The sequence below is a fragment of the Chlorocebus sabaeus genome, chromosome 18 (assembly GCF_047675955.1).
Source record: "Chlorocebus sabaeus isolate Y175 chromosome 18, mChlSab1.0.hap1, whole genome shotgun sequence".
NCBI classification, from domain to species: domain Eukaryota; kingdom Metazoa; phylum Chordata; class Mammalia; order Primates; family Cercopithecidae; genus Chlorocebus; species Chlorocebus sabaeus.
Window position 1 is genome coordinate 12872727 of NC_132921.1, and position 25997 is coordinate 12898723.

Here is a 25997-nt window from a genome sequence, read left to right on the forward strand (position 1 = left end):
ATGAGCCTGGGAGTGATTCATTATATTTGTATAGTTTGCTGAATATTCTTTGTTAATGTTTAGTTTAAGATGTTTATAGCCACAATTGTAATTGTGATTTGCCTGTAATTGTCTTTTCTCATATTGTACTTGCCTAATTTTGAAGTCAACATGATATTTGTCACATAAAATGAGTTGGAAATCGTTCATTTTTATATTCTTTAGAAGAGTTTGCATAAGATTGAAATGATTTAATACTAGAATGTTCGTTAGAACCTATCTGTAAAGCCGTCTGACCATTGTATTTTGTTTGTGGGAAGCTTTTTAACAAAGTGTAAAATTGTATTTTGTGCTTATAGGCTTATTCTATTTAGCTCACATAGTTATTTTGTAAGTCTGTTTTGGCAAGTTGTAGTTTTAAGAATTTGTCTTTTTGGTCTCATTCTGTTACATAGGCTACATTGAGTGGGGTGACCTTGACCTCCTGGGCGCAAGTGTTCCCCCACCTCACCCTCCCAAATAACTGGAACTACTGCTGCACACCACCACACCTGGCTAGATTTTTTTTAAAATTATTTTTGTAGAGATGGGGTCTTACTCTATTTACCAGTCTGTCCTTTTCTTTTCCACATTTATTGACCTAAATTTACTCAAAATGCATATTTGTTGCCTCTCTATTCACCCCTACATATTTTTTTCTATCCTTAATATTGAACATGTGTGCCTTATTTCCTTTTATTATTTAATTGGAGTTTACCTTTTATAATATAAGTCTTTTCGAAGATTAACTTTTAGTTTTACTGTTTCTAACTTCTATTTTGTGTACATTTGCTGTTGCATTAACTTTGGCTTCTGTTTTTGTGTACATTTGCTGTTGCATTAACTCTGACGTCTGATTTTACCTATTTCATTCTATTTTATTTTTTTCTAATTTGCTTTTGATGTTGTGTTTTGTATCTTCTTTAATTAGATAATTAGATATATGATCCTTTTTTTTTTGGTCGGTATCCTCCTGCGAAAACCCACCAGGAATAAGCTGGATTTATTGCTTCTTGTAGTGAGAGATATTTAAGAAGTGTGGCGTTTCTCTGGATTAGCTACTCTCAGGAAGTGGGGGTAGTACTATGATTGGGTATATGAATAAATCTTATGTGGAAGGAGACATGAGTACAGAGAGGCTAAAGCTGTAATTGATGAAAAAGTAGCCATTGCTTATATTAACCGGGAGACAGGAATGTGCACTATTTTGTGGTTTAGAAAATGTTTATACTTTTTCTGTATTCAAACATGATTATGGCGTAGTTTTGTTTTTGTCTTGATCACTGTGGTGACAGAGTGGCTTTGTTCTGTGAAATGTTCATGTTTAACAAGAGGATATTGGGGCCTGGCTGATGGTAACAGGCCAGCTCCTCAATGTCAGGAGCTATTTTTTTTTATTCTCATTTTAAAATTATTATTATTTTTTACTATACAAATTTAAGGCTATTAATTTACCTTTTAAATCATATTGCTTATCTTCCACACATTTTGATATGTAGTTTATCCATTAAACCTTCTAAGTGTTTTCTGAATTCCAGTGAAACTCATGGTTGAGTTATTCTTAAATTTATATAGTACTATTTATCTCTTGTTATTAGTTTTTATCTTCAGTATGTTGGGACTTTGTTTAGTATTGGTTTGAGATGTAATTTTTCATTTTGATATTATCAAACATTTTGTGGCCTGATGTTTTTAATATACATACTGTAAATAGAAGATAGCTGGATTTTTACTGACATTCTAATAATCATTGTGTTTTATCTGGAGTGTTTATTGATATGCATGGATTTATTTATAATTAGTATGTACTTTCTGTCTATACTTCTTTTAACTATTAATATATTCTTTTTCAGTTTACTTCTTTTTTGAATTATTTTGAGATGATTAATGCCTCCCTTCCTTTTATTAAAAGCAATGCATCCTATATCTATTATTTCAGGGCTTATTATAGAAAAATGAAAAGTGATTATTACTCTTTTATACATCCAGTATTTGTATATTTATTCATATGTTTATGTTTTTCTTTCTGTACCATCATACTGCTCAAGCCTTTATTCTGTGCTCATTTTTTTTCTGCCTTAAATGCATCTTTAATATTTTCTCAATTTTTGTTTGCCTAAAATGTATCTTTTTACGACATTCATTCTTGCAAGGTAAGTTGGCTGTACCTACAGTCCTAGGTTTACAGCATTTTGAATATATTATTCTACTTATCTCTTTTTACTACTTCTGTTTCCTCAATGAAATAGGAAGCAGAATCAATAGATGAGAAAAAAGATGGGGAAAGAGGTCTTGGAGGCTAGAGAAGAGAAAAGGAGGTATAAAATAGTCATCTAGGAGAGTAAGAGAGTAAAAGGTATGGAGAGGGGAAATTTTGTACCATTGCCAGACAGTTCTAATGGCCTTCTTGAAAGTAATGGCTGTTCGCTTAATTTAAGAAAACTGCTTTACCCCAGCTCTGTTCAGCTGCACACATGCAAGTGTAGAAAAACGGAAAGCTAGATTAGCCAGATTGTGTTTTCCCTAGGAGTGAGTGAGATGACAGAAGAAAAAAAAAAAAAAAAGATAAGGTTGCATGCAAGGGACTGATTATAGAGGGTAAAGTGGCTATGAGAATATGAGGCTTAGGAAACACTGTAAAAGGGATTTTACATCGTGGCATCCAACATTGTTGGAATTGAGGTACTAGCTGGTAAGATAAATTAAATAAACTAGTTTTTGTCATTTTCAAGATTGCCTCATGAGCAAGGAAGGCTAGTAGAGCTGAAATCATCACTGCTGCATTCCAGGAAGCTGGAATGAAGGAGAGAAGAGCAACATCCCAGATGATGTTCTCTTCTGAAAAGAGCCTTTCCATCAACAACTTCCATTTTCTTGAGGTATAATTTTGTAGAAAAGAAAAATTTCTGGAATTACTTGAGATTTCAAAACCATCAAAGCAGAGACCTCCACAGATTCAGATTTCCGTGGCTTGGGGGTGGCGGGGGTAAAATGGGTAACCAGCATCTGCATTTTTTAAATGCTCACCCTCCAGGGGATTCCACTGTGTAGTGAAGGGAAATCCACTACATTAGGCAGGTAGTAGTCCAATGGCAGTTGTTTCTTGTTTTCTGCAGTACTTATGTCATATTGTTGCAAACACTGAATTAGTGAACATCGCTCCTGGGGAAGTACAGGGTTAGGGTCCTGGAAGCCTTTGATCACTAAATTTTTATCAATCAGTCAATAAGCTTGGTTCATGAGTGTTTCTGTTTAAAGACACCTTATATAATAAATACTGTTGACTGATTTTTGACATTGAACTCACAGCCTACAGCACTGTAACTCATACCTGAATGAAGCTTATCTAACACTTGTATTTTCTTTGTAAGGCATATCATAGCCTTCTTTAGCCTAGGAACACTAGACAGCCCTCCAACACTACACTTTGGGGCCAATTTAAACAGCAAACTCACCAAAAAAATCACACAAAAAAGTGTGAAAAATGTGGCATTAAATAAACCCTTAAAAGTGCACTTGTTTATAGCATGAAAGTGGAAACAAACAGGAAAAGCACTACCTTGTTCAACCTCAGCTGGGAACGTGCTCTCTCTCCAGGTAACAAATTTTTTGCCACTCTGCATATATCTGCAAATGACCATTGACAGTGATTATTGATTTTTGAAGTAACATACATTTTAGCAAGAAGACAAACTTACAAATGCAAATCTGCACACAATGAGGATCAACTGCTTCTGAAGTTCTTTGCTTTCCATATGTAGCTCTGGTTTTTCAGAGATCTCTGCTTGAACAACAGCTCCCACAACAGCTCCCACGGGTGCATTTCTGTGCACTTGTGCTCTCTCTGTCCCACTTTAACAACAAGAATTTTTCAGTCTCTTTCAACCATTTGCAAAAAGTTTTGTTTTAATCTTACCCTTTTACTCATTTTCAGCATTTTTTAAAGTGATATTCTTTGCTCTCATTATAGTACAGTATTGTGGAAGGAGAAAATTTAGAAAAGTCCTTTTTTTGTATTAAAAAAAGGTATGTTTTGAAGAATGTCTTTAAAAATACAGAGAAATATGAGGGGCACCCCAAAAGCCCTCTCTGAGAAATATCTACCAGAATTTTTCTTAATGTTCTTTCACCTTTAGGTTTAGAAAGGTACATGAATAGATAAGTGATCTGAATTGAGATTAAAAGTATAATCTACTTTTCAATAATAAGGTAAATGTAGATCCAATAATATTAATTCTCACACAACTATTGAGCTAATTGCTTATTTGGATATATTTCAAGTTTATTCTTAATAGCTTTCTAAAATACCTTATAGTATCTCCAATGCAATAATTAATGGGTGAAACATACACATTAAGAACTAATCTTATTTTTCTCACATACCCTAAAATATATTTCAAGTGGATTTATGGCATAAATGTAATCACAGACATTTCAAATTACTATGAGGAAATAATTGCTTGTATGATATTGAGGGTAAAAGAGGTAGGACTAACTAATCATTAGACCAAAGCCAGGAACCATGTAAGAAAATATTGAAATGTTTATATACATATTTTTATGTCTTCCCTATATCCGAAAAACAAAAACAATAATAGTAATGACATTAAAAAAAGAGCACCAAATTAGAAAACACGATTGTACCATAAACTGGTAAAGATTTAATATTTTTGGCTGAGTGCAGTGGCTCACACCTGTAATCCCAGCACTTTGGGAGGCCAAGGTGGGCGGATCACGAGGTCAGGAGATTGAGACCATCCTGGCTAACATGGTGAAACCCTATCTCTACTAAAAATAAAAAAAAATTGGCCGCACTTGGTGGTGGGAGCCTAAAGTCCCAGCTACTGGGGAAGCTGAGGCAGGAGAATGGCGTGAACCCTTGAAGGCGGAGCTTGCAGTGACCCGAGATAGAGCCACTGCACTCCAGCCTGGGCGACGGAGGGAGACTCCGCCTGAAAAAAAAAAAAAAAAAAAAAAAAAGATTTAATATTTTTAACGTAGAAAATGGTTTATATATCTTTAAATAAAAAAGATACTTTTCAACCTAAAAAGAGAGAAATCAAAGTGATAAAATATATTTAAAACAATCTGTTTTACCCAGTTCAGGTATGCGTACTGTTACTTATCTTCCATTTTATAATTATTTCTACTTAAGGTCTTCCTCATGCTACGACGTAAATGGGGGAGAAAGACATACAGGAAAAAAAGGTCTAAAATTTCTTGGAATTTAATCAAAAGTTTTCAGGACTAATTCCAAACACAAAATGAAAAACAGCCTAAAATCTCATGTGGCCAAAACTTTCACTGCTTCTCACTGGTGTAAAGTATCACTATAGAGGACAGGTTCTGCTTACCTAAACAAATGACAATTGTGTGTGAGGGCCAAAATTGCAGGCTTATACCATTTTGTGCAGTTGACATTGGTGGTCATGCCAAAAGGCCAGTTCACTTTAGTTCATCTTTTTGCTTAGTTTGTTGTTTTTTAAAAGACAACCTACTGGATCACTGTTACTAAATCTAGAAGAGCTGCCTACATTAGGTATATATTACACAGTAATCAGCCATCATCCCATACCCCTAACCCCTTAAAAACCATTAGGAACTACTATTGAACTTAAATTACCAGCCTCAAATTTCCTCTCAAGATAATTTTATTTCAGGCATTTTCCTGTTCTTTCCTACACACTGAATTGCTTTGAGGTCATGCTTTCCAACTTTCAAGGCCTCTCTACATTCAACTTTTGGATAAAAAAAAAAAAAAGGTGGAGGGGGATTGGTTAAAAGTCACTTCAGTTTCAAAAATGGCCTGGGCTCCTTCAGTGATCAGTGGTCATTACAGTGACCAGTTTGGCATCTCAAGCCATAAATGAGAGATTCATTTTTCTCAACCCTCAAAACATTTCTTGTCTCAAACCAAAAGGCACCAACTTATGTTAAAACTAAGGTTACATTAAAGCTATGTTTCTTTTATTTGTCTCTTGCTTTAGACAGTAGGGGAGAAGTAACATGGCCAGAGAATAGCTAGACCTAGCGCCTGACCAAACTAAAAGTCAAAAATAAGCACTTAACATCAAACTTAGAAAAAGCACTGTTGTTTGTTTCTATGTTTGTTTTTAAGGTATTATGAATGAAAAAGTGTAGTATATCAACATGTAGGTTATCAGCTCTTGTCATTCTTGATTTCATATTTTATGTTTTGGATAGAATTATTCTACTATCCTAGCTTTCCATTTAGGATGATGGCAATGACCATGAAAATGATGGGAGTGAATACTCTTCAAGTATATCCTGTTTACTTCTGAGTGCTCTGTTTCAGATGCTTTTAACAAGGGTACACTGTGACAGACCTACACATGGCTAGTGCCGACCGCTCTTAGCCTCTTACATTTTCTGTTTTCTTCAGGAGCTAAAGCAGGCCCACATGCCTAGTTCCTTGAATAGTTCACCAGAAGAGGGACATTCTTTCTCATTGTGATATTTACTTTAAAGCTGGCTCAGTAAAAGTGATGGTGTTTAGGATTTGGATATCAAAACCCTAAGAAAGTTTCCTTAACTTTCTAACAGATTTGCCTGAGGTCATAAAGTGAGGAACCAAGAAAAAATCCAAAAGTAGTTGTTTCACAAGGCATTCCTTGTTTTCTTCATTTTACACTTTCATTTACCTCTAAATTAAAGAAAGGTTAAAGAGAGGAAGAATAAAATGGACACATTCTCAGCCAGCTTCTGAGTTGTTAGTAAATCGGCCTCATTAGAAAATCCAAGCGTTTTATAGTCAGAAATAGAAATAGTATTAGGAAACCATTAGTATGTACCTGATGGGTTAAACTAGTACTGGAATGCTATCACTCAAGAAGAATAGGTAGCATGGAACAAATTATAAATAAGGTATATATTCTGGTAATACTAATGTTTAAGGGGAAGTCAGAAGTTTAAAAAGGTGACTGAGGAGAAGCAATGCTTTAATTGCATCCTGTAAGTTTTGATATATGATATTTTCACTGTTCAGATTATTTTCTATTTTTATTGTTATTTTTATGCATGCCTGCAATTTATCACTCTTAATTTCCAGATACATAGGGAATAGTAGTTATGTTTATTTGATAGCACATTGATAAAATATTGTGTATTATTTTAATACTTGGAGATTTTTTGAAACTTACCTTATGGTTCTGCATATTGTCAATAATTGGAAATTATTAATGTGTCCTTGAAAACAAAGTGCATTCTGAAATGTTTGAGCATAGTGTTTTCTATATGTCCGGTAATAGGTCACATTGTTTAAATTGTGTAAGTCATCAACAACACGTGTGAGTGTGTACACACACACTTTTTTCTAACTGTGAGAGATGCTTTAAAATCTACTAAGATGGCTTTGTCTGTTTCCTAGTTTTATCAATTTTTGTTCTATGTATATATCTGCTATTAAATTTACTTCTCTCATTCATATAGGGTAAATACCTCTGAGTAGAATGTCAGGGTTGTGTGTTACGTGTATGTTGGATTTTTAACATTCATCTTTATTAATTTAAACCTAAAAGCACACATGACGGAGTTGTTAATTAGAGGTAGATCTTATCATATATGTCACTGTAAGTAATAAGTATGCTCCTCCCTTTGCCTTAGTCCTTACCCTTCGAACAATGTGATAAGAAGTAGGCCAATTGTCCTATACAAGTATCTGGACAGCCCAATAGCTAGAATAAAGAAAAAAATAATTTTTCTCTGCTTATAAAGGGAGAGGAGGCAGCCGTATCCAACCCCTCCTGAAAGGGACTCCTTACTCCAGCCTTTCAGCATGCATGTATATGAAATCTCTCTCACAGCCAGGTATCCCCTTGTGACCCAGTTTTTATGGAGATGTGTCCAAGTTCCTGGAACTGATTCACCTTTGATATGTAAATACCTAGGAAAGTAGCTGCTATTATATTTTCTTGCACCTTGGAGTCTTAACCCAGAACCTAGTACAACTGTAACCATTTTACATAGAAGTTTGACTATCTCATTGGGTCAGAACAATTAAGAAGACAAATGGCTACAGATCTACTTAAGATCTCGAGTGGTTTGTGAAAATATTTCTAGGAGGAGAGGGCTTTTCACAGAAACAGTGAAAAATCTCGGCAAGTTTTATTTCCATATATTTAGTATGTTTAACTTCTTAAGAAACTGAAAAAGCACTTTTCAAAAGTTTTTATACAATTTTACATTTCTACCAGCAGTGTATGAGAGTTCTAGTTTCTCCAAATCCTTCCTGGTAATTGATGGCAATCATACTTTGCAAATACAGGAATTTTCACATTAAATTTGTTTTTAAGTACTGACTTGGCTTTACCTCACATATTTTTATATATCTCATTTTTATTTCATTCAATTGAATATATATTTGTATCTACCTTATGACATATTATTCAACCATAGGATATGTGCAACTCCATGTTGTTTTAAAACATTTAGAGTTTTATCTCCTATCCTTCCATTAATTTTTTAGTTTATCATGGATAAGAAGATGCTTTGTGTGATTTCAATTACTGAGCATTCTTTGATGCGCAGAATATGGTCTATAAATGTACTATACCATGATAAATGTACACAAGCACTTAGAAAGAATGTATATACTGATATTTTTGTGTGTAGCACTTTATAATTTTCATTTAGGCAAGCCAGGTGACAATGTGTATATCGTTATTAATTTTTCCTCAACTGAGAGATTTTCTTTAAAATTTCTGTAGTGCAGGTCTGCTGACAAGACATTATTTCCCTCTCACACAAATAGATGCACTCTCTAGGAAGCATTTAGAATGCATATACTGATATTTTTATGTGTAGCACTTTATAATTTTCTATTAAGTCAAACTAGTTGACAATGTGTATATCATTATTAATTTTCCTTCAACTAGAAGATTTTCTTCAAAATTTCTGTAGTACAGATCTGCTAAGACATTATTTCCCTCTCACACGAATAGACACACTCTCTCATTGGAAAATATTTTCATTTTGCTTTAAATTTTTGAAAGATGTTTTCACTGGAAATGGAAATTTTACGGTGAAAATGTTCTAAGCTTTTGAAATATTATTACACTGTCTTCTGGTTTTTATTGTTTCTGATGAAAGTCAGCAGACATTAATATTATTCCTCCCATGTATGTAAAGTGTTCTTTTTGTATTTCTACTTTGAAGACTTTCTTTTAAGGTTTGAATCAACGATTTGATTATGATGTGTCTAGGTGTGATTTTCTTTGTATTTATTCTGCTGTTGTTAGAACCCTGAAATTTGGGTTTGAATATCCAGTGCGGAGTAAGCCAAACAATGTCATATCAGTGCATAGGAGCAGAGAAAGATTTATTTGATTTGGCCAAATCCAAGAGAGACAAACTCTGAAGTCCGACCTACTTTTGAACCTAACTGGGTGATTTCATGAATAAGGAAGGTGTGTGGAAGGTGTGTGTGAGGTGAGAACCTTCCATGATCAAAGTTGTTTGCCTCCCTCCTCAGACTGAACTTCTAGATGCCATCAAAGAACTCTGTGTGACCTAAGGATTATTGTTCTTTAAAAGAAAAACAAGTTTATTAATCTTTCAGGCAACCCCCGGTGGGTTAGAATATGAAGTTAATCAATTATTAGTGACTACTGTCTCCTGAGATAATTACATGCAATCAATCATGCATGGAGAAAGAAAAAGACAAAGAAAAGTAAAACACCTTATGATTTTTATAATATAGGATCAGTTACACTAATTAAGATTGATGATCTTAAATTTGTAAACTTATGCCTTTCATCAACTTGGGGAAATTTTTGTCCATTAATTCTTCAAATATATTTCTGCTCCATATTTTCCCTCCTTTTCTTCTAGAATGGTATTTATATGATGTGTAACCTTTTGTTTTAGAAGTTTAGCATGGCTAAACACACTGCAAACGGAGTCCCCTATTGTTGACAGCAGCTGAGATACGTTTTCAGATCTTTTAGTTTTGTAAGTAGGGCTTGGAATCTGTTGCATGCAAGTCTCATTCCTGGATCTGCCAGAGATTGAGTCAGAGTTTATATGCAGAATTTGGTGCTGCCCTTGTATGGTTTTCTTTTTTCCAAACTTTCCCCCTTTTTGAATTTTGTAACTTCAGTGGTAGTCCTGACATCTGTCTTCTCATTCTTTAAGAGAGTAAGATTACAGGTTTCTGACTATTTTAGCTGCTCCATGTTAAGCCAACTTGCTGAGAAGCCCACAAAAGTTTTCAAAGATAAAATATTTCTTAAGTCGCATGATGAGGACACACTCTCTGAGTGTTGATTTTCCATTTATATTTTTTGTGTGTATTTATTAATTTGTATATGTTTACACTAAGGACTTTTTAATTTATTAGACAATAGTAGATAGCAGACAATCTTCAAGAAGAACTTTTGTCATCACCCAGTCTGGATATGCAGAATACTATACCTAGATAACATAAGTGACCGTTCTTATTGGCACATTGTTAATGACAAAATTAGTATGGGAAAACCTCCTGAAAGTTACTCCAAAGCTTACTGTTAAACAAAGACATGAATATCTTAAATGGTCTTGGATTTATTTTATATTACATTATTCTATTTTAGACAACAATTTTGTGTTTAAAGTTTAGGTATTTCTTGAACATAAGAGCTTAGTACTGCAAAATGATAGGCATTCATTGTGAAGTGGAATATTGGAAATGTACAATTTATAGTCAAACGTAGAAAAAGAAGTTGACTATTCTGTCAAAATTTATTCTCACTAGCAACAGACTCGAAAAAATGTTTCTTTATCATTATTTCTCAAGTTTCTTGAAACGACGGGGTTGTCTTACTAGCAGTGCCCCCTGGATATTATTCATCAGTTTTTCATTTGACTGCACTCCTGTGATACTTCAATAACCTTGAAATAAAACTCAGATCCCAAGATACACTTCTTACCAACCGCTTCCAAACAGAGAAAACCTGCAGATAAAAGAAAATAAAAACTCCCAAAGACACTTTGGAAGGCTTTTGATATGCTAATGTAACTATTCACAGCTTTTAGAGACCATTCAGCATAGAGACTCATACCCATTCAAACAGACTCCAGTTAAACAAGCATCCTTGAAATTACTGTCACTATCAGTAAATAACTGGAATACTTAATGTAAAAGAGGAGGATGGATCCCAGTTCTCATCATTAACCTTGCCCTTGTTTTCTAGTTCTTTTTTATCTTTCACAGAAATATAAAAGGTAATGCTCAAACTGAGTACCAGAGGCTTCATGATGTGTGCATTTGCTCCTCAGCATAGGTCAGTGTTGATCAAATCATATTTTGTTTGAATTGTCTATGTAAATAAAGCTTGGTTACTTGCTATTGGTGATTTTAATATCTCTTATGGTCACTGAAACAATCATTTTTATAAGGCATGGTAGTTATGCAGTTTACTTTTCAGATAGCGATATAAGAGACTATTAAAACCAGATTGACCTTTTGCAACAAGTGGCAAAAATACTCGCTTTTTCTTATGAAATAAAACTGATTTTGTACTAGAAGTTAAGAATTTTTGGAAAAATGAATATTTGAGAAAGCATTAGGGTAAACCTTTTCTAGTTAGAATTATCTAATTACTTTGGAAACTTGTCCTCAACATGGGTATAGGATAAGGCTTTCTAACTTTGACAAAATTTACATGCTTGGGTTTCACTCCTGAGAAGGGACAAGTTAGCTTCCATTGAATCAACTTCCCACAGATAGTAGCTATAAACTCTAGAGAAAATACAAAAATGAACAGCCACTGGAAGTCACTGGGGAATGATCAAAATGTAGCAGAAACTGGCAAGTAAACCACCACTGGCAAAAAGGAATGGCGGGAGTGATTTTCTCATTTTCATTGCTTCTAGCCTGAGGCCAGCTCTTGTCTGCACCACACATGGAAGCAAAAATACATAAAAATTTTAAAAAAATATTAAATCTTCACTGGGAAGTGAAAGAGGAAACAGGAAAAGGAGAGTACCTGGGACTGGAGGCACAAATTATCTGCATTTACTCTGCCTGGCTGTCAGGCTGACCACAAATGCTACGGACAAGAGTCTTAATAGGCAACATAAGGATAGAATAACTGAACTAAGATTTGGCCTGCTACTTAAGACCATAATTGCAATTGGAGAAAAACCCAATAAAAGAAATCTTTATACATTTGACTGCATAAACCTTTAAGAAGAGAGTAATTGAATAGGAAAAAGACACCAAAACAAAGTCAAGAGACAAACGGAAAATGGAAGAATATATACCGCTGTATCACTGATCAAGGATTGATACCTTAATAATAGGAAACTCATAATTATGAGAGAAAAAGTCACAAAAGGCTCATGACAATGGATTAAAAAAAATCTACCGAAAACATATGTAAAACCTCTGAACATATGGAAAGATGTTTAGCCTCTCTGATAATCAAAAGATGCACATAAAAGCCATCATATTATCAGAATTATCAGAATGGCAAAAATTAAGATGCATAATAATACACTCTGCTAACAAGAGTATAGAATATACTCTCCTTGCAAGAGTATGTAGAAACAATAACTTTCTTACATATTTAGTAGGGATGCAAACTGGTAAAATCCTTCATGAGGGAATTTGGAAATATCTGAAAAAAAAAAAAAAACAAAAAAACTAGATATATGTTAACCTTTTCATCTACAGTCCAAATTCTAGGAATTTACTCTGAAGATCCAACTCATTCAGTACAACAGTATGTATATATTTTATAAACATTTCATACATTGATGTCTTATTTAACATCAAATATTTCATAAATATTTCATTTTCTATATTTTCTTATTTAAAAATAAAATCGAACAAATACCTATGCATAAATTTGAGGATAGACTTAAGTGAAGGAAAATAGCCCTCAAAAACAAACTTCTAATTGTGATTCTGTCTTCTCTTTATAACATGACTAGCATTTATTTTTTTCAGCAGAATGATCACACTATGAATTATTTCCTATTGAGAAATTTCTTTTTCTAAAACTTCATTTGAACACCGTTGTTTCTACATACTTCTCTTTGTTTTCATGCAACTCTTCTTTGGAGGCAAGGTGGACTTTAGGTCTCGGGGAAAGGGCGTACCAAAGGATTTTACTGGCCTTTGTGACAGATAAGTGTTGTCAGAATATTTGGTGTCTGTGTGTCAGGGGCTCGGGCCTCTCTGTTATGAAGGTGTGTCACTCTGAGGCCCTCTACTTGAGGGAATGCTTGTTTACATTTTTAATCAACCTGGAAGAAGGCGAATCCTGCCTCTCAAAGGGTTGTAGAAAATACTTCCTAGGCCTGTTGGGCCGTGGAGTGCTTCTGAAGATGTCTGCACATTCCTTAAGCAGCTGGCTCTGAGGAAGGTCTCAGCTTTAGGATACTGAGGCTGATTTCCCTTTCTTTCCCCACAGACCTTCAGTATAGCCTTGTTAAAGTTCTGTCCAGGGTACCATGGTGCTTTGAGGAACGAAGGGGGCCTGCCCGTGTTCCAGTTGGAGTAGTTGTGTGCTCTGCCTGAAGATGAAGCAGGGGCATCTCGGTGGTCAGCATGCCGCAGACAGTGTCCCTAGCACAGCGGTAATGTTCCTAAAGTGGTCAGCAGGGGATGCAACACGGAGGCATTCTGGTGAAGACGCAGGCGAGGAAGGGCGTGAGGGATGAGTAAGGAGAACACATGAAACCACCGTCAGGAATTTGAGGAATTTACTGGGACTAATTTAGGGCACTTTGGCCACCATATCCAAATAAAGCCAATAATATGGATATAAAATGGAGTGCAATATTGCTGTTATTTTCATTTTAGAAATCTGGAAATGGATGCATGAGGCACATTACTTGGAGGTGCCTACTACATACTCCAAATTTCTTTAAAACCTCATTGTAAAATGAAGTAAGCGTCCTACACTATTCCATAATATAGACAGCTGCATTTTAATAGTAAGCTATTATGATTAATATGAACATTGTCATGATACAATTTCTCCTCAAACATTTTTAGTTAAACTTGAGAGGCTGAAAAATGAAGGCTGCTTCTTGTGTGGCTTTCTATGCTGCCCGCTTCCCTTTCAAACATAGACTCAAACTGCTGCCTACCTACGTGGAAAGGGTTTTGGTTTGCTTTGTTTTGTTTCTTCAAAGAGGAGGGAAGGCAAAAGGAAAAGAGAAAAGGGAAAAAAGTCCAGAGAAAAGAATGGAGGGACTTAGCTTCTCAGGGGTAAAGACAGACAGACTTCAATCCCAACACCAGGGAGAGTAGGGGAAACCAACTTGGCCCAGAGCTGTCACTCTCGCTCTCCTCTTGCTTGAACAGCTGCCAGTACCCAGAATCAGCCTGTCCTGTTGCCCACTGAGCTTCATGCTTGCAGAGAAATACTCACAACTGTGCCAAAAACCTTTTGCCCAGCTCTGACACTTCCGCTTTGAATCCCATGGCTCTTCTTGATTGTACCACTGAAGGTCCAGGACACAAAAAGCCTCAGGTCATTTGATTTAGGATTTGAACAATGGAGAGATGATCATGATCAGAAGAAAAATTCTTTATACTTGACAAAGGCAGAAATAAAAATCCAGTTTGAAATTGACTTTTGAGCCTGGAGAATAATGGGATACTTCACCCATGTTAACTTGTCTTTTGCAAACAAAATGTCTTTCTGTGTTAGAATTTTCAGGAGCCTCATCCCACTAATCGTAAAGTATTTGCACATGCAATCAAAATTTCCGAATTTTTCTTTTTAAGGAACTACTCCAAAAAGCTTTCCTTTTTTTTTTTGGAAGTATACCACTGAGTTTTGAAAAGTACCAGACTTTTGCTTGAGTTCCATAAAATATTGTCTGAGTTTCTATGCAGCATGACAGATGGTCAAAACCACTTTTTCCCTTGATTTTGTGTCTGTTGAGTTAGTTATCACTCCTAGCTTGCTGCCATCTACAAATCTTAAAAACATGTCCTTTATCTCTTTTCTTCCTGGTTATTAATTAGAATTTTAACAAGACAGGGCTAAGAGCCAGCCCACTATAGGGCTTTAGTAAAGACTACAGCACTTTGCAGTTTGATGTTTATTAACATTCTTTGGGCACCTCACTACAATATAACCCAATTTTCTGTGAAAAACTATTAATCATTCTGTTTTTCCTTATTATGAGATAAATTTTATAGCACTGTTTCTCATACCATTTATTGTGAGGTACAGTTTTGCTTTTTAATTTCTAATTGTCAGAGACCTATGCTTTTGTAACACAATTAAAAACAAACATAAAAATAAAATTATTTGAAAAATGAAATAAAAGAGAAATGAAATAAGAATAATTTTATTATTAGATTTACCAGATCAAATATTATTCCAATACTCAGATCAATGTGCAATAAGATAGGGTTGCAAAAAACGCACACTTTTTTATTAAAATCATTTACATAGGTACTTTACATAAAAATACTATTACAGTTGCAACTTTCTGTTGTTTCTCAACTATGACCAAACAAAGGTTCCAAGTGAAGTAGCAGTCCCAACACTAAACTGCTATGTGTGCATTTTGAATCAATCATGTGTATGCCAATGAAGTTTTCAATGTGAGAAGTTTGCATTTTGGTTGTTAATTTATGTAATCTAGGTTGGATAAATGACAATGCCACTCATAGGGGATAGTGTTGATCTTAAATGTTAGTGTGTTGATTTCATAACACTCAGTGGAGAAGCCAGTCTCAGAGAGGCGTGGTGCTAGACTGGAAGAAAAGAATTTGCAGTGATTACAGTAAGCTGACGGAATTCACTTTTATCTATTTTCATAAAGCAAATGATTTTGTATTTTTAAAATTTCTCTTCAATTCTACATCAATAGCTACTTTTAATCATTAACCTTATACATGTAATTATATTTCAATTATATTTTAATAGAAAGAATGGATTTCATGTTTTTCTGTTGTTGATCTTTGATAAGAAAATAAAATTCAAAATATTCTGTTAAATTTGGAGGTGTCATGATAGTTTTTCACAGATGTATAATATCAACATCCATTGTAGTGTGTGTGTGTGTGTATGTGTACGTGTATGTGTGTGTGTGTGTCTGTCTGTCTGTCTTCCAGGCATGAAAGTATTAAAATAATTTACTAAAGACATTAGACTTCCTGTTTATTTTATGTATTTTTAAGTTAGGATCAAATCAGTTTTTTACAGAATGTTCTTGCAGAGTGGTTCATTCAGGAATTCAAACATTGTCAATAGAACTTATTTTAAAACTAGAATATATACTGCATTTCAGCATGCTATAAGAGTTGTTTATGAAGAACTTCCATATTAAAACATAATGAGAATAATATAGGAAGAATAATACATATTGCTTTTTATGTAGTATCAAAGTTTTACAATGTCACCAAATAAACTGTTTCATTCAACTGATTTTATTTTTTCATTCGTAGTATGTGTTTCTGATGAGTGAAGCATGATTAACAATTTGATATGATACAAACTTCTTTATCTGTGTAACATTTCCAGAATGTTTTCTTGTCATTAAAATCATGCCATCAGAACACATTCCTAAAAAATTTAAAATTCAAAACACAAATACAGACTTCATGATGAAAACACAAACTTTCATAGTTTTATACAATTTAGAGCTGGTTGTGTTTTTGACATAATGAAGCTGTACACACAAATTATTTCCTTATAACACATCATTTTCATATAACAACATGTAAGCAAATAGTGGCATTATTAGCAATAACTAATAACTAATACCTAATACAAAAACTGCATTTGTGAAGTTCCAAGAAAAACTACTTAGCTAAATGTGTGTGTACTATGAGCTGGTCTTTAGTATTATCTTCATTTCCTGAGTAGAGTGAGCTCTGATGTATTTGGCCATTTGTATTTAATCTACTTATTTTGTTTCTTATATGCTGCAAGAAAAAAATTATACTATTAATACACATATATGTTTGTTTTAGTAACCTAAGGTGCTAGATTATAAGGTGCAAGCAAACCACTAGTGCTCACATGTCAAAACTGAGTATTTGTTACTGTTGGATTTTAATTTACTATACATTTTATCAATTATTTACTTTATTATTTGCAGTCAGTATTATTGAAATACAACATACTGTTAAACTTACACTTTATAGTGTCTAGTTCTATAAGTCTTAAATTCATACAATTTTGTAAATAGTTTTACTGTCAACATATAGAACAATTTCATTGTCCTTCAGAATTTCCTTTTTTTTCTTTTGTAGTCAATGTCCCTACCCTCTCCATTTCTCAGGTGCCAGCAAATACTGATGTGTTTTCCAAGCCTATAATATTGTCTTTTTCAGAAATCCATGTAAATTGAACAATTCAGTATATAGCCTTTTGAATTTGCTTTTCTCACTTACCATAATGATTTGAAATTCATTCATGTTGTTTGCATCAATACTTCTTTTTACAGCTCACTAATACTCCATGGTATGGAAGAACCACCATTTTACTGGTTGTAGGACACTTGGATTGTTTTTGGGTTTAGTGATTGTGAATTGAAAATTATAAACCTTCATCCACAGAACTTCCTGTGATTAAGAAAGTTCATTTTTCTTGTATAAATACCTGGAACTGAGATTTCTTGATCATATGATAAATGTATGTTTAATAATTGTGAAAATATTCTTCAAAGGAAATGTACAGTTTTGTTTTCCCACTACCAGTGTATGAGCATCTCTGTTGCTCTGTATCCTTGTCAACACTTAGTATTGCCAGTTTTATTTTTAATTTTAGTATTGCCATTCTAATACCTGTATAATGGAATCTTATTGAGGATTGTATTTGCATTTCTCTAATAACTAATGATCTTGAGCATAGATTCATGTGTGATTTGCCATTTATGTATCTTCTTTGGCAAATGTTGTTTGAAATATTTTGCTTTTGTTTATTTAGCTGATTTCTTAAAGTTTTGATAGTTCTTTAGGTATTATGGTTATAATTCTGTGCTCAAATATGTGTTTTGAGAATACTGTGTTCCAGACTGCGGCTTTACTTTCTATTCTCTTTTGTCTTTAAAAAAGTAGAGGTTCTTAGTTTAGATAATATATAATTTCTCTGTTTTTTTTTCTGTTTAAGGTTTTACATTTAGGTATATGTTCTGTTTTGTGTTAAGTTTTGTATATGATATGAGGTTTGGATTGAGGTATACGTGTATAGGTGTGTGTGTATATATATGAGTGTCTCATATTCCAATACTGTGTGTTGGAGATTATTTTTTCTCCATTGAATTAACTTTGCACTTTGTCAAAAATGATTCACCATAAGCATATGGGCTTATTTCTGCACTCTCTATTCTGTTATATTGATTTACATTTCTGCTTTCATTGATGCAACACTGTCTTGATTATCGTAGCTTTAGAGTTCGTATTAAAATTATATAGTTTTAATCCTTCAAATTTTTACTTTTTTGAGATTTAGTTTCTTTGCCTTTCCAAATGAATTTTAAAGTTCATGTGAATTTCTCCAAAAAGTCCTGTTGTGATTTAAAAAGTCCTGTTGTGATTTAGTTAAAATTGCGTCATATTTTCAGATCAATTTAGGGAGAAATGACAATAACATTCCACTATAAATGGAAATAACTCCATTTACTTAGGTGTTCTCTGATATCTTTCATTAGTGTTTTATAATTTTCAGCATTCTGACCCTCTACATTTCTTTTAGATTTATACTTAATAACTTAATGATGTTTGATATTGTAAATGGTACTTTTAATATAATTTTTTTTTTTTTTTTTTTTGAGACGGAGTCTCGCTTTGTTGCCCAGGCTGGATTGCAGTGGCACGATCTGGGCTTACTGCAAGCTCACATCATTCCCTGGCTTCAGCCTCCTTAGTAGCTGGGACTACAGGTGCCTGCCACCACACCCAGCAAATTTTTTTTTTTTTTTTGTATTTTTGGTAGAGACGGGGTTTCACCATGTTAGCCAGGATGGTCTCGATCTGACCTCGTGATCCGCCCACCTCGGCCTCCCAAAGTGCTAGGATTACAGGCGTGAGCCACCACGTCTGGCCTAATATAAACTTTTAATCAGCTTTGCTGTTATGTAAAAATGGAGTTCGATATTTGTAGTAGCCTTGTATCATGCGATTTTACTAAAATCAATTATTAGTTACAGTGCCTTATTGTGGATTTTGTGGAAATTTCTACATAGCTAATTATGTCACCTGTGAATAGTGAAATGCACTTCTTTCCTTCCAAACACTATAAATTTTATTTGCTCCATTATCGTGTGTGTACTATAGATAGGTTTGAAATGATTTTTCTTAAGGTGTATTTTTCTCATAAAATCTTTATTTCTCCTTTGTTCTTGATATTTTTTCTGGGTATACTATTTTCAAGACACGATGAGATGCATTGAATGAAGAAGGGTGAATGTTCTGTGGTTCTAATAGAAATACTTCAATTGAGGATAATTCAAGAAATGAAATTATCTGCTATGATAACACAGTATAACATAATATAGTATCTCGTAAAGGCAATGAGAATAAAAGCTATGGGACCACAATGGAGAGATGGATTTAAATGGCTAATCTGAGATTTCGTAAAAGAAAAATCATTGATTTGGAACTAGATCAAAAAGATGAATAAGTTATTGCCTAGTAGAAAAAGTGAGGAAGAGTCTTTAATACTCAGAAAACTATGTTTGTTACAGAAAAAAAGACAAAGAAAACAACTTATTCTTTTGAAGAAACGCACTGAGCAATGTAGCTTGAGTGTAGGGTACATGTGGGGGTTGATGGGAGATTAGGACCAGATTGCTGTACTTCTGCCAAATTGTGGAGTTTGGTTTTTAGTCTATATAAAAGGTAAATGATTTAAGGTTTCTAATATGGGAAAAGACATAGTCAAATATGAATCAAATGAATAAATACAGCAGCAGCATGTATAAAAACAAGGCATGTGCAATGATTAATTTTATCTGCTTGACTGGGTGCCCAGATATTTGGTCAAACATTATTACAGATGTGTCTGTGAAGGGTTTTGGGGTAAGATTAATATTTGAATTGGTAGATGGAATAACACAGATTGTCCTCCATAATATGAATGGCCCTCATCCAATCAGTTGAAGGCCTGAACAGAACAAAAAATCTGAGTAAGCAGGAACTGCCACTGTCTCACTGGTTTGAGCTGGGATTTTGATCTTTTCCTGCTTTGGGACATGAACTAAAACATCGGCTCTTGGGTTTTTGCCCTGCCAGCTTTTGGACTCGAATGTCCACCATGGACTTCCCTGGTTCTCAGAACTTTGGACTTAGACTGGAATTGCATGATCATCAGCTCTGATGGGTCTCCAGCATGCCGAATGCAGATGTTGGGACTTTGCAGCCTCCACAATCATGTGAGCAAATTTCGTATATACACACTTACTGTTGATTATGTTTCTCTGAATGTTCCTGACTAGTACAGAGATTCTGTATTGATAGATCCTGTAGGTATCCACTGGAATATTACTAGCAGGAAATAGTGCTGATCTGAATGAGAGTGATAGCATATATATATATATATATATATATATATATATATATACGTCATTTTTTTGTTTTCCCCCTTCCCTAGTAGCAAAAACTATCCTAAGAAGGTGATTTTCTTTTGACAATTAAAAAAATAAACTTTAGCGTCATTAAAACATTAGAAAACATGTCTGCACAAATGAATAACTTAAAAATATATGATTACTGAAATGGAGATAAACACTGTAACATCTTGGCCTGTGTACTTCTAGCATTTTATCTGAGTAATTACCATACCTCCCCACAAAAGACTATGCATTAGGTTATATAAAATTATTTTTTGTAATCTATGTATTTCACATTCACCTCAGGCTGAATCTATGTATTTCACATAACAATGTATAATGAACATCTTCTTCTGATACTAAAATATCTACTTCAGCATGTAAATATGCAGAAGTATTTTTTATTCTTCAAGTCCTTGGTACTAAATAACTACTATTCACTCAGTTTCCCCTTCATAGCTTACCGAGAAAGGATTGTAGCAAGTCATACCTTTCAGTAGGTACAGAACACAGAAAAACATTTTTGAATTGCATAATTATACTAAGATAGAAGTTACAAATCTTGGACATTGATAGACATTTACTCATATTAACTTGACCTGTGTACTTATATCAGCAAAATAAGATAATACCTGTCAACACATTTCAGGCAAATTTCTACGTTATCAATAAATCCAAAATGTGATCACCATTAGTACCACCACTTCAAACCATGCAAAGGAATGATTGTAAACTTATGATATTTAGATACTATTTTAGCCAAAGATGTTATATTTGGTTTTATGTTTTGAATAGTGGTCTGTTCTATCACATGCTGATCTGTCACCAGTCCATAGAAAACCTTTGTGCAATAGAGGAAAAGATGTCCTTTCTGGATGGATAAAGCCCTGCAAAGTGCCTGACTTGACAAGTTGACACTCTTTCCTCCATATGGGGCAGGTATAGCCCCATGCCAGCCCCAGTTTAGTAAGTGGACCTCAGGCTGAATTTCTGCTCCTACTTTCCTGTCAAAACTATATGTGGTGCCCTGAAAGATGGAAATACTAATGAGAGTTCAAAATAAAATTAGTATTCCCTACTATATTGTCTTAACAAATGCAAAAATATGACTCTGCTAAGAAACATTATTTCAGTATTTCGTATGCAGACATTTAAGCTGATTCTCAAACAAACATATCATTAATGTTTTTCAGTCTGTCTCTGCACTTTGAAGAGATAATCTCCAGGGTGCAAGCTGTCATAGGACTGAGTCACTAATGCAATTTGACTTTACGCTAGGAGAAACCACTTTACATCTGGTATTAAAAAGTATTCATTTCTTGCTTCTTGTGACAGTTCTTGGCAGAGTTTGTTAAATCATAATGTTTGTTTAAACATGTTTTAAAAGATGTGCCCAAATGGCTTTTATGTCCTTGTAGTTTAATCATAACATTATGTGCCACTGAAGACCAGAAGATACATGATTTACACAAATTATCCACATATAAACTGTTGGTTGGATGCGATGGCTCACACTTGTAATCCCAGCACTTTGAGGGGCCAAGACAGGAGGATTACTTGAGGCCAGGAGTTCGAGACTAGCCTGGGAAAGATAGCGAGACCCTATCTTTACAAAAAAAAAAGAAAAAGAGAAAGAGAAAGAAACTGAGCCAAATGTGGTGGTGCATGCCTGTGGTCCCAAATACTCAGGAGGTTGAGGTGGGAAGATTGTTTGATCCCACGAGGTCGAGGCTACAGTGAGCTGTGATCCTGTCACGGCACTCCAACCTGGGTAACATAGTGAGACACTGTTTCAAAAATAGATAAAAATATACATACATTATTGCCATTTGAATCTAAATCCTTCAACATATGATGTGCAGTGAGGCTTATATTTGTAGAACTCTCGATAAAATCATACCTAAAAATGATAGAAAATTTCTACTCATGAATAACTTCAATTCAGGCCAGTGTTCAACTGCATCAAAGCAGAGCTCTCCCTTCTATGCTTTTGTAAAATTCTGATCATCCGTGTATGTAAAAGTTATCAAGTTACCATAAACAGTAGCTGATAACAACAGAAATTTATTATTTTACATTTATGGAAATCAAAAGTCTGAATGGGTATCATTAGGCTAAAATAAAGGTGTTGTTAGATCTGTGTTTCTGCATTGTTTTGCTAAGTCCTCACATTGATTGCCCCATCTCTGTGGGAGAGTTTAGATTGTGTCACAGTTTTGAGGAGGGCAGGATTGCACTTCTACTTCCCTACTTACAGTATGATCCTGTCGAGGTAACAAAGGATCAGAGATTGAAATGTAAGCTCTATTAGTGAGAAAGCCCAGGCTGGAAGAATGTGACAAAGATGAACTCCCTAATACTTAAGACTGGGTTTCGGCAAAGTTTCCCACCCAGCCCCAAGTGGTGCTGGAAACTGCACATGGAAATCTGTCCTTACAGTACTCAACCTGGAGGCATGGATTAGAACACTTAATCTCACTCTCTCAGGTCAGACTGATTCCCAAGAAACATCAGGACTGGAGTCTAGACTATTTGGCAGTTCGCCTCTAGATTTATCAGCAGGTAACTTTGCCCCTGTGGAAAGAGGTAAGAGGAGAACAAGTAAAAACCCCTCCTCAAGGAAACCACAGCAGTGAGTTGGAAACATTCCTCTCTGCTGTCCAACAGACTAGTCATTTTAATAAACATCCAAATCAGCCAATTTATTAAAAATACCAAAACCAGCTGTGGATAGGATAGACAAAATATTTATCTTTGAATAAAATACAAAGTTTTAGAAATTTATTAAAGTCAAAGTCAATTATAAGACCTGGTAACATTATACAGTAGTTTAGCTGTCTCAAAATAAAAATCCCTCCTCATGGAAACCATAGCAATGAGTTGGAAACATTTCAAAGTATGTTAGGAAATAGATGGAGCATACGCCAGTAAATTGAATTGTAGGAAGTAATTATCCAAATAATCTGACCCAGCATTTCTTCAAATTTAAATTTCAAACTATTTATTTTGATACAAGATGCCTTACATATTTTGGAATAAATAAAATCTTGTTTTAAACTATGCAAAATGCTTAAGGGAAGAATAAAAATAATTATCTGAATATAAATATGTTAATAACATCATTTTTCTTTATACTAAGATCTATAAATTGCTAAGTATGTTTCCACAGAAACATGTTATCTATGTTTAAGGTGAGTTTTAGAGAGCCTTTTTACTTTAGAATTTACTTTAGAATTATGTGCACTTCGAGATCAGGGATGGAACTGTGCTAGCCATTGTAAAATATATCACCATGCATTCCTTGGGAGTTCTGCAAAGGTTTGTTGAGGTAGAGAAAGATAAGCAGGAAATTATTTCCAGTTGGTTGGAGCCAAACTTCCTAAGTTCAAATCCTGCCACTACAATGTACGAACACTGCATGACTTCAGGCCAGTTACTTAGTATTTTTGCGCTTCATTCCCTTCAAGATGTAAAAGGATTATAACAACAGAACCTTCCATAGGGTTGTTATAAAAGTTAAGTTTAATTTGTCAAGCCCATGGAATAGCAGCTGGCAGATTATAAGCTATTCTAATAAGTTTTCATAGTAAAAGAAATGGAGACTCAGAGACTTGTCTCATGTCACAGGATTAGAAAAATCCAGGACTTCAGCCCAGTATTCTGATTAATTCTGGTTCTGTATTTAATATGCCAAAATTGTCTTCATGATATATATTCATGGGATTCAAACATTCCAATTTTAGAGCTAGATGTTCGGGCATGCAGGAAGATGTTTCTATATTGAAATTCTTATGATATCCAGCACTTTGGGGTTATACATTTTTAAAATGCAAACACATAATTTGACTTCTGATGCCCTATAACACCTGAGATTTCAGAATTTCTTTTGATTTTCTAGGATTCTCACAGGTTTCCACTGGGATTCTTATCTGTTTTTCAGGTTGCAATGTGGCCTGTCGCCTGCCTTCACTTTACCGCTATTGCTAATTTTTCTTGTACATTGCATCCTGATACTTTCCCTCTGCATGATTTGTTTCAAACTTGGACAAAATCTTCTCTCAGTTCTCCAAAGAACCATTAATAAAAGATCATGATGGGATATAATCTTTTCCTAAGTCTCCGAGTGTATTTCAGGAGAATTTTAGAATGGTACAGGTAACAATTTAAAATTGAATTGTTGGCCCCATCCTGCTGTCTCCTCACAGAAAACTTATTCCCATCTTTTCTCTCCCTGATGTGCCAGGAAGCTCAACATTCTGGTTTCTTTTGCTTGCCAAACAGGGAGCAAAATTAGGTAACCTCAGAACTACCACTTTTCACCATATATCAGTAAAGAAAATAATTATTAATGTCGTAAATTCAATTTGCTATTGAAACCATAAGCATAATCATGATAGACAGACTCTTCCCTCTCAAAAATTAATTTTAAAATGTATATTTTTATTGTATATGGATTTTTGTAGTTATTGACCATTTATCTATATAGTTACAGAATAATATGAAGCAATTTTAATATGAGATAGCCAAATCTTGATAGTGTAGTATGACAAATAGATTGAAGAAAACTAAGCTTTATCAAATGGTGTTTTACAAGGGTGAATTTTTTTTAATCTGAAAGAAATGTTTATGTACAGAAAAGACTATGTAGAGATGAGAGTGAAACTACCATTGTTTTTTGACACATCATAAAAATGCCTCAATTTACGTTTAAACTCAACTAAAAATATCATTAGTCTATTTATTTTACTTGTAACTTAATAATTATATGCCTTCATACATTTTAAATTGTACTTTCAAATATAATCAATTTGATTTTTAAATAGTTTAAATTTGAAAAAACTAAGTATAGTAAGTCTTATTAGTTCATTTAAACATTCTAACAATCGTTAAAATTTTGTCAAGTTGCTGTGATGCCAAATTGCTGCCACAGCTTAAGGTCATTTACTTAATTAGACATTTTAAAATAGAAATCTTAAGTCTGATCTTTCAAAATCTCTACAATGAAAACATTTATTAAATATTGTTGGCCTTTCAATGTCAAATAGATGCAGATTGTTCTAGTGTTTAAAACCATATTGTGATGGGATATGATCTTTTCCTAAGTCTCTGAGTGAATTTCAGGAGAATTTTAGAATGGTGCAGGTAACAATTTAAAATTGAATATAGGACTCTTTCATTGGCCCCAGCCTGCTGTCTCCTCATAGAAAACTTATTCCCATCTTTTCTCTCCCTGATGTGCCAGGAAGCTCAACTTAAGGTCATTTACTTAATTAGACATTTTAAAATTGAAATCTTAAGTCTGATCTTCCAAAATCTCTACAATGATAACGTTTATTAAATATTGTTGGCCTTTCAGTGCCAAATAGATGCAGATTGCTCTAGTGTTTAAAACCATATCCCTTACTTTATCATCAGATGATTAAATCAGTGAGTTTATTTGCTTTTGTTATCTT

General features: G+C 34.1%; 1 protein-coding gene across 1 annotated transcript in view; it reads left to right on the plus strand.

Annotated features, from left to right (window-relative positions):
- The window catches only part of DSEL (dermatan sulfate epimerase like), a 290760-nt gene that overhangs the window by 18538 nt on the left and 246225 nt on the right, over positions 1-25997 (plus strand). Inside the window, exon 4 of the transcript XR_012089289.1 lies at positions 20228-20367. The gene's annotated coding sequence lies outside the window, so the exon portion shown is untranslated. The remainder of the gene's footprint in view (positions 1-20227; positions 20368-25997) is intronic.